Source organism: Nilaparvata lugens, chromosome X, assembly GCF_014356525.2.
Source record: "Nilaparvata lugens isolate BPH chromosome X, ASM1435652v1, whole genome shotgun sequence".
Taxonomy (NCBI): Eukaryota; Metazoa; Arthropoda; class Insecta; order Hemiptera; family Delphacidae; genus Nilaparvata; species Nilaparvata lugens.
This window is the reverse complement of record NC_052518.1, coordinates 62,653,726-62,667,613: the sequence shown is the minus strand read 5'-3', so window position 1 is coordinate 62,667,613 and position 13,888 is coordinate 62,653,726. Positions and strand designations below refer to the sequence as shown.

The following is a 13,888-nucleotide window of genomic DNA, read 5'->3' as shown; positions in this document are numbered from 1 at the left end:
GTTATCTTTAAATAAGTTAGTTGACAAGATTTTTATCACAATTTATTTGCCTACTCCAACAGAATAATATGATGATGTTCTGCATACATGATCTGAAATGTGTCATAGGCTGCTAAACTCGAATTTTCAACTTCAAAAGCTTCTAAAATTGATTCCAATTAGCAAACAAAAATATTCAATATTGATTCCTGATGAATTTCCATTCATTATTGAATGAACTAGGCAAATGTAACTTTTTGGTGCTGAGAATATAATGTAGAAATATCTCTCCAAACACCAATTTTGAAACAATCAATTACAAATATTGCATCTAAGATTGAAAGTAGTCCATTCTAGGCTGTGACTGAGTGACTCCAGGGACAATAGAATCACTGACTCCAATTGTTATTATAATAGCCTACAATCTCTCACACTGGAATGCGATTCGAACTTACAATACAGACTTTGGACTTTTCAGAATGAGTCCTTTAATATGCTACTGTATATCTTATTCTGTGACTGAGAACTAGGATTTTTTCGATTGTACTCATGGTAAGCCAGAATGCTTTATAAAATTTAGAAATTAATTTGAGATACATGGAATAATAAATTATAAACTAAGTAGACAGAGTAATCCACCAAATTGGACGAAAAATCATGAAAACTTTTTGGAAATAGATAGATAGATGACTTTTATTTACACTTCATTTACAATAAAAGTGATGTGGGCGAATATCAAGAGAAGTAGCCACGAACGACATGCTTCAAGTGATCATCAAAGTGTCGAATCGAAACTACTGTATTATAAAAAAAATAAACTACTACAACACCCTCTCCCTCATAAGTGTAATGCAGGCTGGACTTTATAAGGTGAGTGAAGCGAGCCATCCAGCTAGTGTGGGCTTCATTAATAATAGAATGCACCCTTTTGATAGAAAATTATCTTTTCAAAATATTATTTTTCTCAAAAAGTCTGTGTCTTTTTTATAACGTTCTTAAGCTGAGTTTACTCCAAAGTTATTAACAACATGTTTATTTTCCGTCCTTATTGATTCTATTAGATTGCACATAACTTATCATGCACATGAACACAACTTATCATGTAAACGCCCATTGTGTGGTACATCAGTTCAAAGGTTTTTAAAACCAAGAAAGATGACATCAATTGAAATGGTCTATGACACTTGTATCATAAAGGCGGCTGATTAAAGTTTTAGTTTTTAAAGAAATAATTAATAAAGTTCAATCAGCCGTCATTTCGGATAACAGTATCATAGAACATTTTTATTGATGTCATCTTTCTTGTTCTGAGAAGGCCTTCAAAATGATGTACCATAAAATGAGTGTTTACATTTGAAATATTCGAGTTACAACCCCTAAGTCACTTCCTTATGAGAGGTTGAAATTCAGTTGTATGTCAAAAGGTGGAGTATGTGACCGAAAACTTATCCTGAAAGTAACAGTATTATATCTACAACAGTCTCCAACTTATTGGAGGGTTCCCATTTATATGACTCACTCTGTATATTTTCATACATTAGAATGTAGGCAGGAAATAGATAATGCATGTAACTGTGAAATCATTGAGAAAACCCGTACGGGCAAGTATCTGGGAATTATATTGGATGTAGGCTTACTTGGTCAAATTATGTAGAAAAGACAAAGAATGAATATTATCCGTGTCTATAATCTGAGTAGATTTTGGCCCACACCTTCTTCCACTAGATTTCCCAGTGTCGCTCTGGGCCGACTAGACTCAGTCGGCGTCTGGGGTGGGCCGCAGCAGGTGACGGGAGGCTTGATGTGGTGTCCGTCAACCACCCTCGTTCGAGTCGGGGGTTCGAACAGGGCCTTGAGTACCTTGTTGAAGTGATTCCCTCTTTTAGGAAAGGGGGGCCATGCTTTCACACTGCCTAACGGGGTTTGGCGGGGACAGATAGGAGTAGGAATAATCTGGTGTTTTCCGTCAGTATGGTCTCCGGGACGGGAGAAGCGTTCCCAATCGTCACTGGATGTCCTCTTGCTATTCCCGATGGAATTAGCAAGGTACAAGAGCCCTGGAACCGGGGGTCGTGGCTGGTCACCGGGTCCCTCACCTCGGGCACCGGCTGTTTCTGGCTATCAGGACTGGCGTCTCAGGGTCGAGGAAGGCATTACCAAGCGTCAATCGAGGTCCTCTTGCTATTCCCGATGGAGGTAGGAAGGTAGAAGAGCCCTGGAACCGGGCGTCGCGGCTGGTACAGTACTCGCCTTCCTGCAAGTGTTGTATCTTGGAGCTTCTAGCGTCTTCTATTGACTCCAGTTAATAAAAGGCGCAATTCGAAGTAGTCGAAGGAGTAAGAGTAGACTCTAGTCACGAGCTGCATTCACTCTATGGCCGCGTGCTGCTTCCCTCAATACTTCTCGACCAACTGTCCGTGCTAGACTGACTCTCTCTTCTACTCTGCGAACCACCCTTGGCAGCCGAGTGGGTGGGAGAAGATAAGGGTGTGCGGCATAGTTGAGCAGTAGCCCAGTGCCTGCATCGCTGGTTGTACAACGAGATCTTATAACAAGATTACCGAGCGTCGACAAAACGAGCTCTAAAATCAATTTCCCTCACTAGTTACCATATACATCGTGACACACTGTTCCTACTAAGGGAAGGAGGGGGAGAGTTGAGAAGAAAAGGGAGGGGGGTGACGATGAGAAGTGTATGCAATGGATATATGTCCCTAAGTACCGGGTACATGCTGTCGTCTCTCTGACGGTCATGATTGTGATACCGTACTATCTGAGCGCCAGGTTGGGTCCTCACCAACCGGTGACAATGCAGCTGCACCGCCAAGGAGAATTTTTTATCCATAATGATGCCTAGGTTTTTCACTGATCTGTACAAGTGATCACATTACAATCAACAGTTATTTTATATATCGAGTTGAAGTCGATATCGTTTACTAAACGTGAGTAACCAATAATAATTATGGGTTGTGTTTTGGTTGGGTTGAGTCTGAGGCCGTTTTGCCTTGTCCATTCCACTATCAAACTCATGTCATGATTCATTTTTTGCACGGTTCCATTAACTCTCGTTATTGGACAACTTGCATGAATTTGAAGGTCATCTGCATATGTATGGAAACTACAAAATTATATAGAAGAGGGAAGATCATTTGCATACAGAGTAGAAAGAAGAGGGCCTAGAATTGAACCTTGAGGAACACTATGTGAAACATTGGGGGCGCGACAGTCGAGACCGACGACATTCGAGACCACTTTTTCAGGAGTCCTCTCCCGTCATAGGTCTCGACTGTCGGGGGTGTACAAAAATTAGTGGCCTCAACTGTCGCCTAACGCAGGCGACATTTGAGGCCTCTTTTTCGGGAGTCCTCTACCGTCGCTGGCCTCGAATGTCGCTGGTCTCGACTGTCGGGCCTGTACAAAAATTAGAGACTCGCTTGCAGCAGGCGACAGTTGAGGACACATCCTACGGCGATTCCAGACAAAATACATTTTATATACAGTGTTTTATATATAGTTAATGAAACTTCCTTCATAAAAAAAGCATATGAACTTTGAAGGTAGATAGTGCTTATCCTTGAAGGATTTTCAGAACGATCATCTTTGTGAAGAATTACAGCTTAATCAGTCAAGTATTTCAAGCATGATGAGCTCACATACAAACAGACAGAAAGACAGACACCATCTCGTCTTATAGATGGATAGAGGATAGATAGATATTTAGATTTGTCAATGAAGGAGGCATAATGCAGTAGTAATGGATTCCCATTACTTAAAAATATGTTTAGGGACCATCATCCAAGTACTGGAATGTATATGACTTGACCACCTTTGTTGACAAAACTCAATTGGAGGAGTCCTCTTTTTCAGGAATCCTCTGCCGTCGCAGGTCTCGACTGTCGGGGCTGTACAAAAATTAGAGTGGCCTCAACTGTCGCCTAACGCAGGCGACATCTGAGGCCACTTTTTCAGGAGTCCTCTGCCGTCGCAGGTCTCGACTGTCGGGGCTGTACAAAAATTAGAGTGACCTCAACTGTCGCCTAACGCAGGCGACATTTGAGGCAACTTTTCCAGGAGTCCTCTACCGTCGCTGGCCTCGAATGTCACCGGTCTCTACCATCGCTGGTCTCGACTGTCGCAGGGGGGAATGCGGAATTGGATAACTGGAATTTTGCTAACTGTGGTTGTGGAAGTGACTGGCTAGGAACTCACTGATTCTGTCGCCGACAGAATTGGCTAACTCTGGAACCCGCTGATTCTGGCCAAAAAATTGTGGAGAATTGGAAATGGCTAGCTTTGGACGTCGCTAACTTGCAACTCACTGATAATGATGTCATCGTTTTCACCTTTCTCCTTTCGTCATCGTCTCCTCATCATCCTCATCCACCTCCACCAACCCCTCCACAACCACAAGCTCCTTCTCCTACTTCTACTCCACTTCCTCCTTATCCTCCTTGTCATCATTATCCTCCAGCCAAATTATCATTTCTTTATATAATATTCTAGAGGGTATTGAATATTTTGCCAATATTCTTATTATTGCTGGAGTTCCTGTTCTATTATATGAGTCTATTCATTCTATTATTATTGTTTTGTCATTATAACAAATTATTCTGATTTTATAACTTTGGCATAGCTTTGTACTAATGATAATAACATTGTTGTTATTATTAGTACTAATCTTATTATATTATTATTACATTTAAAACAATAATAATAGTATTATTTGAATGAATTTGAATTCGAATTAATATTGTATAATATTACATCAATAGAATTAAATATGATAATAACATTGTTGTTATTATTATATATTCGTTTTAACTCTGTTCTGTAACTATTATTCAGATATTTTTAATTCAATTACATTTATTGAATGAGCGTTAGCGAATTGACTCAAGCCGCGTTTGGACCGAAGTTATTGACAAAATTTCAACCTAATCTCTATACAGAGTGTCCACTGAATCAGGCTCAGGAAATTCACGTACATTCCCCATATATTTCACGTTCTTCCCGGTTTTCCTTGCTTGTTGAAACACATGTTTATTGGAAAAATATAATATTCTTAAATAACAATTTCAAAAGTGCAAAAGTATGTTATTCATCAAAATGTAGCACCATTATACGATTATAACTATGTATTTTGAATAATAGAAAAAAGGCAATTTAGAAGAAAAATCGAAACTCGCTAATCTACCCTTTACCCTTTAAAACATTATAGTCTAGTCACTACCGGTATATACATTGGTGTTTGCGGTATATATTTTAGTTTGATTTTTCAATAAATCGTTTGGATACATTAGAGAAGTCTAGAGTCTAGAACCAATTTTTCATGCAAAATTTCCAATATCCTATAATTGTCACAATTTTAATGTACAATTCAAAATCCCTCTGGGCGTAATTTTGTGCTCTTCAACCTGAGACCGGAGAGCGCACAAAATCACGCCCAAAGGGATTTTGGATTATACATTTTAATTGTAGCAATCAGAAGATATTGTTTATTGAAAACTAAAATTCATTAAAATTGATTATTTTGTTGAAATTTTACTTGTTTTTGTGACTCAGAACACATTACATATAGATTGATCCCTCACATAGTATATTTTCTACTATTTGGTTCTGTACATATCTTCTGTACATGTATTCGTAACAATAACTGGTTGAATCAGACTGACTCAAAACAAACCTTCCACATACCAGATTCTGCTAACCATGATAGTATCCTCACTGCAAGCTTTTGAAAACGTTTCATTATTCAGAAGCGAATAGTTTTATCAAATTAGCACCTCCACTCGATAGAAAAGTTCTCGTCCCAAGTTCCCTTGAAAGGCAAAATGTGAAGCTATGTGTTAAGGTATTTGATGAGAAAAATGTAGCAGCTTTGAAAGAATGCAACATTCAAAATGAAAATTTTGAAACCCATGGAGAAAATCCATGCTAATTGTGAGCTCATAGAGCATCAAATTCTCTTCAATTTGATGTATAATTCCACACTTTTACGCATTTCCCTACGACTTTTGCAGCAACTTTACCTAGTGTTGAATATGAAATTTCCAGTTTTGCAACAATTGACCAATTGACAAATGAATTTTGAAGGAGTGTTTTGAACACAATTTTTGACTCTGCAGCGTTGTTGATACTAGTTAGGAGGAGAACATATCAGAAGTCCCCATCCCTACACCATTTTTTGAAGTGATGAGGGTGATTTAAATGTTGCATTCTTTAGCTTTTTGCTTCCACGCTTATATCTTTGCAACAATGCGTTCAACCAAGATCCTAAATAAATAAAAAAAATTATGATCACTTGAGAAACCAGAACAGTATTCCGTATTCATTGTACTGCAACAATGAAATGAGACAAAAAACGAAATGAGACGAATAGTGGATTGGTTAGAAATAGTCAGGAGGGTGATAATAATACTGTAGAAACTGGTAAGTTCCCCCGGGCTAGAACTTGCTAATTTTAGGATATTGACAAGAGATAAGCTTCGTGCTTCGTTTAGATCTTCGTTTCATTGCAAACATTGGTTCACTCAAAACGATATTGTCCTTTTAATGTAAATATTGCCTAGTTTGACCCTTGAATGTTCCATTCCAAAAATTTAATAGCCTACATTGAAAATTATATCTTCCTCTAAGTGCAAGAAAACTGTCTAGAGCTTCAGATACAATCATTCTTCCCTCGAATAACGTTGTGGTTATCACTATTTACTTGCTAAAGACAATTCTGTTTTAATCAATGTTAATTCAGTAATGTAATAATAGAGTAATTCTATCCAATTAGCCTTATGTATTATTTATTTCTAATTTCATCTGTATGTTGTGTAGGCTACCTATTGTGTAATCACATAGTCGGCTATCTTTGAAGAACATTCACATATCAAATGTGTAATAATAATTTGCCCTAATTGTATTTTCTATTAAAAAACCTTATCTTGTGTTGTGTGATTACATATTATCATTGGAGAACATGTAGGTATCAAATGTGGAGTACTTATTTGCCTTATTATCATTATTATTTTACTTCCCAGTGTACAACGTTGAATTGTATTTATGAATAATTTAACAATACGATTTCTACAAGAAAAATAAGCTTATCACACTTTTTATAGCTTCGTGGTAATGAACTGTTTATTATTTTCATGTTTCCTATTGTCACATAGGAAGTAATTATTCTCGTATTTGTTGGGTTAACTAAAGATACCATGGTTGAAATATGAAAACTAGTTTCTATTCCAATGAACAGGTAGTTGTCAGGGCAGCAAGACTTCTTAGGCCTATGTTTTGGGCTATGAATACAGAATACAGCGACCACATAATACAATAATACAATTTGTATTATGTGGTTGCTGTATGAATAGGACGTTGACCTATTCAATAGGAAATCTAATTATAAATCACAAGATATTTTATGATTACTCCAAATTGAACAAACGCATTTTCCCAGTTGCACAAGAGCCTGTTGAATTTTAATCATGATCAAATGCCAAAAGAAGCAATTAGGGAAGTCTTTTTTGAAAAGAATGCTTCTCTTCACATAGCATTCAATCTTGGTTAAAGTTTGACAGGCTTTTGTGCAACCGACCCTGTCCTGGATGGCACACTACCTGCTGGCTATTGTTTCTCCATCTCTTTCTATTCAATACCATTTCCTATCTTCTTCCTTGTCTCTCAGTTTCATGGCAACTACGTCTTCGAAACAATGACTTTTTGTATAATTCATGAGAGAAGAGTTGAAATAAATTCAGAATTATCTAACGTTTCATTGGATAATTCTATGGAAAGGGAAGGTTTCAACCAAAAATGAATCATAAACCAGAAAAACATTTTCAGTGGTGCCGGGGGCGAAGCCCCCTGCCGAGTGCAAAGTGCGAGTTATAAATACTAGGCACAGGATCATTCCTTAGAACTGAATCTTAGATCTCGAAGAAGGGTGGTGGCTTTAAACAGGTACAAAATTATATGACTGATTATTAGATTATATATAGTAATTGTTAGAGATCTTAGGGTATAGTTTTCAAAAACACAGTAAAAATATCTTTAAGGATGAAGGTTTATATAAATTTGCGGATTTTTGAAATTGAAATCAACTTCCTAGATTATAATAATTATAAGAAGGTAAATTTCGATATAACTTTTGATTAGACTAATCATCATACTATGTAACCTTTTTCTATTGTCTGAAGCTTAAGAATAATGTAACTTTAGAATTGTTGTGACGTTGGCCATTCATTTTGAAATGTTTTATGTCAATAAATGAATTTTTAATTATATTAAGTTCAGCATGTAAAATAAAGAAATCCGCATCTTTTCATCCTCCAATTGACTTTCATCAACAGAGGTGGTCAAGTCTTATCAAATTGGGAAGAGAAAATTCTCTTTAATTTGATGGATTATTTAATCACTCTATGATTTCCATCAATTGTTATAGCAGCTTCAGTGTTGAGTGTCAAATTGTCAATACAGCATCAAGTGTCAACTTGTCGGTACTTCACCTTTAGCACATGGTTTAGGGATGAGGATTTTCAAAATGTTCAGCTCCTAACTAGTCTCAATGTATCTGCAGAATTAAAAATTGTGTTCCAGATGTTGTGTTCAAATTACATTGATAAATGATCAATTATTGCTGTATTGAGAATGTTGAAATAATACATCAAATTGAAGAGAATTGAATCCTCTACAACCCAACGTTCAGTACTCATTTTCTCAATGCATTTTTGTTAAGTCATAAGCCCTGAAAGTGCAAAAAGTTGTAAGAAAAACTGTATTTTCAATGATTTCACACTTTTAAAAGCGAATATCTAAAAAATAAAAGGAGATATCACAAAACTCCACTGTACATGTCGCTGAAATGCATTATTCTCAAGATACATGCGTGTAAGCCAGGAATAAAAGAACCAAACTTTCAAACCACCCTCATCCCTTAAGCACAAGGGGTAGGGATGAGGATTTTTGATATATTCACCTTCTAAGTAGTCAAAACAAAGCTGCGAAGTCAAAAATTGTGTTCCAAACATTCCCTCCAAATTTCCCTGTCAATTGATCTATTGTTGAACTGAAGTTTTTACACTCAACACTATAATGGCTGCAACAATCGTGGGGAGATGCGTAAAATGATGGACAGATTCATGAGATTGAAGAGAACAAGGTGTTCTATAGGCTCATGATTGGCACAGATTTCTTCATTCAATCGTGGAAAAGGCCAAAAAATGAAAAAATCTGAGCCGGAAGGGTTTCTTTAAAAATGTGACTCCTTCAAGAGCTCATATCTAGAAAACTATGAGATATATGGAGAAATGTTAATGATGAAACCTGTAGGCTAATTTGTAAGCTTTAATTTTGTATTTGACAAAAATTTCCGAAAGACGAATTTGTTTAAGATATATACAAAAAACCAGAATATGGAACTTTCAAATAACCCCCACAGTAGAGATAATCTAAGATTTCAAACGCACTTTTTTGCTCGAAATCCCCTCCCCCCTCACCCCCCTCGTCCATCCCTCCACCCCTTCCCCCGCCTGCAGGGTGGGGGGTGTTCTAAAAATAGATTTCCCCTTCCCCCTGCCCAGTGGAGGTGAGGGGGATGAAAAGAGAGAGAGAGAGATATATCTTTCTCTCTCTCTCTTTCTAAAAATGGATTTCCCCTTCCCCCTGCCCAGTGGTGGTGAGGGGGATGAAAAGAGAGAGAGAAATATCTTTCTCTCTCTCTCTCCTTGCCCAGGTGAGGGAAAAAAAAATTTCCCTTTTAGGAGGAAAAATTCCCTCTCTATAGTGACAGATTGAAGTGAATTCATATTTCTACATCTAATGCTATACTGACAGATTGAGGTGAATGCTAGATGAGGGAAAAAAATCTCTTTGAGAGGGAAAAATTCTCTACTGTCAAATTAAAGTGAATCCATATTTCTACATCTAATGCTATACTGACAGATTGAAGTGAATCCATATTTCTACATCTAATGCTATACTGACAGATTGAGGTGAATGCTAGATGAGGGAAAAAAATCTCTTTGAGAGGGAAAAATTCTCTACTGTCAAATTAAAGTGAATCCATATTTCTACATCTAATGCTATACTGACAGATTGAAATGAATCCATATTTCTACATCTAATGCTATACTGACAGATTGAAGTGAATCCATTTCGCTCTAATGCTTTACTATGATGCCAGACTCACTTTGAGAAATTCCTTTGGTGTCAGATTAAAGTGAATTCATATTTCTACATCTAATGCTATACTGACAGATTGAAGTGAATCCATTTCGCTCTAATGATATACTACGATGACGGGCTCAAGAGAGAGAGAGGAGGATACGGCCCCCCTCGCTTCTCACAACCAGCAGACGGATCTGCTTTCTTCTTCTTCTTTTACTCGGGGCATCTCTTTCCCGCACCTTTCTTTATTACGAAAGGCGAGTAAAGGAGATAAGGATCAAGTTCCATTTTGATCGACCATTCCTATACTGTCAGATTAAAGTGAAACGTTTCTCTCTCACCAGCATTACGAAAGGCGAGTAAGGAAGAATGTAGCAAATCTAGTATAAGTTCTATAATGGGTCATATTTATGCTTGCTTTCCAACTGACAGTCAAGAGTTCAATCAAACTGATTATGAATGTGTAAAAAAATTGAGCTCTTTTGCTGTACAAACATGGCAGTCGTTTTTTTTAAAGTGATTTCTCCGACAATATGTAAGTATAATTGGGATGTGCTAGCATATCCAAAAATACTTACACATTCTCAGACCTATTTCACTCGGGACGGAACTCAACGTCTATAGTTACCATGAAACTGCCTTAAGAAGATACGATTTCCGCTCACATTTAATTGCCATGAACGAGAATTAAAACTTCTGATGTTATTCTCATTCGAAACCACTGAATATTCTTTCGGCAACTTGATAGTATGTTTAAAGTCGGCTTCACTATCAATATCAATAATTTTAAGGTGAATTTCACCATTATCGCCAAATGTTACCTTTGTTACCACAAACCAATCATAGGCATAAAATTCAAAACCCCAATCAACTACTGGATTTGCTTCTACAGACAACTCGTTGAAACTTGTGCAGTCAAAATAGTTAGACATCATGTTGTCACTTCACCTGTTTAGAGTAAAGTGATGCGTGCATTCGCTCGCGTGTGCCTCATCTAGTCACATCTGCTCTGCTCCCTGTGAGGTCCCTTTCTAAGCTCGAGAACTCCTGCACCGAAAACCGTTACATGAAAAAATGTCTAAATCGATTTATGTGACAAGTGTTTAGTCATTAAAGTTACTTCACTCTCTCTCACACATCCTTTAGAAGATTTATTGATATACTCAAAAATGTCTAGGGTGTGAAATTTGAAACTATAGGTGTTAAAAGTTCACTCTCTCACACATCCTTTCAGAAGATTTATCGATATACTCAAAAATGTCTAGGGTGTGAAATTTGAAACTATAGGTGTTCAAAGTTCACTCTCTCACACATCCTTTTAGAAGATTTATCGATATACTCAAAAATGTCTAGGGTGTGAAATTTGAAACTATAGGTGTTAAAAGTTCACTCTCTCACACATCCTTTTAAAAGATTTATCGATATACTCAAAAATGTCTAGACTGAAATTTGAAACTATAGGTCTGTACTTCTCTCTCTCACACATGTGTTTATACAATCAATCACACTCGTCTAGACTGAAACAACATATCATTCACTCTCTCAAACAACTCATGATTTTATGTTTTCGGGCCCAATATAAAGTCTTTATATTTGACCAAATCCATTTTTTCTGTAATAATTTGCACTACCTGATGTTCGGAAAGGTTATGATCTTTTGCCTCAATCCAATTCATATGGAAAGACACCTCGGCATATTTTGATACAATGTCAAATGCGATTCTGTGGATGAATAGACTTAGGTACTCAATGAATGGAGCCAAACATTGCAGTCTCATGACAGTACCCTCTTCCGAATTCTTAATTGCCTCAGCTATTTCATCACGTACGCTTTTCACAGCAACTCCCATCTCGTTTTTCTTAATAAAATCTCCAATATCATTTTAAGTTGCATACTTTTCTGCAATTTGATTAATTAGAATAGCAATAGCATCTTTTGTAATAAACTGCTCAATACCCTCCATAATATTAGCTTTTATTGCACTCACCATTTCAGATAATCGTTTTTCAAACTCTTCCTTCGTTAATGAAGAACTAATCAATTTCTGCAAAGTAGATTCTAAATATTGCTTATCAATTGCCGATGGCTGTGTTTCATTTACTTTAGTAAAAATTTCTGTACTAAGTTGTTTCAATTTAGTATTGAGATAGTTTCTGTCCAGCACCTCCAAATTCTTAATTTTATCTGATATGGTTTTTAATTTTTCATCTAAATAAGCCTTATCAACTTTATTGTTGTTAATACTGAGCAACTGAGATGGAAAGCTGTCTGTTAAAGTTTTCACTTCTCCTAATGCACTCTCTAGAGTTTGAGTTCTCTCTCCAATAGCTTTATCGATATTAGCACTGAAATTTTGTAATGTACTTAGAATATGTTCTCTTTCAATTATGCTCACTCCAATATTCTTTGTATTTTCCGAAACGAGTTTGGTTATTTGCGAATCTAAATAAAATTTCACAGCTTCGCTGATTCCTTGTTGATTTATCGATTCGATTATCTTCTGTGTTATCGAGTCAATATCACACGTAAGATTAGCAAGAGCTCCACTAGCACTACCCGTATCAATTCGTCCGAATCGATGTAGAGTTATCGTGACACTAAACAATTAATTTTGCTTCTTTTAGCTCTTCAATTATAGACGCAATTTCCACATCATGCCCACTGTTCCCACTAGCTTTTGAGGAATAGAGTAAATTTAATCTTTCCACTAATTCGTCAAAATTATCAAAGTATTGATAAATTCTATCATGAGAATTATTTTTTGCAAATTTCAATAAACCCCAACCCTTCTTTTTACTAAGTTTTTTACTGGGAAATAACTTTTGAATCATTTGCGATTTAATTCCTTGATTTCGTTTAACATAGCCTCTTCGATCTAAATGTATACCTGTAAGTGTTAAGATTTTTTTATACTTATCCAGATCTCTCTCATTATAAAGATTTGAGTTTGGTCTCGCACTGAATAATAACTCAAGTAAACCATGTGTTAAACGGAATCTTTCACTATCAATATCTATATAACCGTTATGAATATTACTTGCTGATTTCCAATATAATACACATCATCTTTAGAATTATATGAAATTCCATAACTGATTGAATTATTCATTTTTTCCGCATGAAATGTTTTTAGATATTGTGACAGCACATCATCGTTTCTGCTAGAACCAAGTAAACTGTTTTCAAATTTAGTCGAGCTTAAAAAATTGTCTGTTGAACTCTCATAACTCTGTTCATCCCCCTCCTCATTATCATCAATATCCATACTCTGTTCCTCTTTTACTTCTTCCTTTTTTGGTTTTACACCAGAGTGTGAGAATTTGTTTTTTCCCAGTTCAATTATGGGCTCTATCAACGGGGAGAGCGTTTTCCTATTATATTCCTCCGATCGCTTTTCAAAATTGACTAAGCTTTTATGCTTCTCTCTAATTACTTTTCTCAATTTCTTAATCTTTTCGATTAAACCAACGTTCTTCCTATTCAGCTTCCTGCTGCGTGTTTTAGACAACATGACTGCACAAAGAATTAATCTCTACTGAATGGTAAGAAACGTATCGAGCGAATCTCGGTACTCGCCGCTATTAATTCCACACTCGGTCATAATAGTTAGAAAATTATGAGGTTTACGATTCCAAACTGTATGACAAAGTTCAACGAAATCTTTATAAGAAATATCTGCTCCAACATGATCTCTGTGAATTAATTTCAGACTCAATAAATCTACCTTGAAGATTATAATCATATTTGCGTTGTCCC

General features: G+C 36.4%; 1 protein-coding gene across 3 annotated transcripts in view; it reads right to left on the bottom strand.

Annotated features, from left to right (window-relative positions):
- Positions 1 to 13,888, bottom strand: part of LOC111053607 (KH domain-containing, RNA-binding, signal transduction-associated protein 2) — a 1,288,254-nt gene that overhangs the window by 961,953 nt on the left and 312,413 nt on the right. The window lies entirely within an intron of this gene.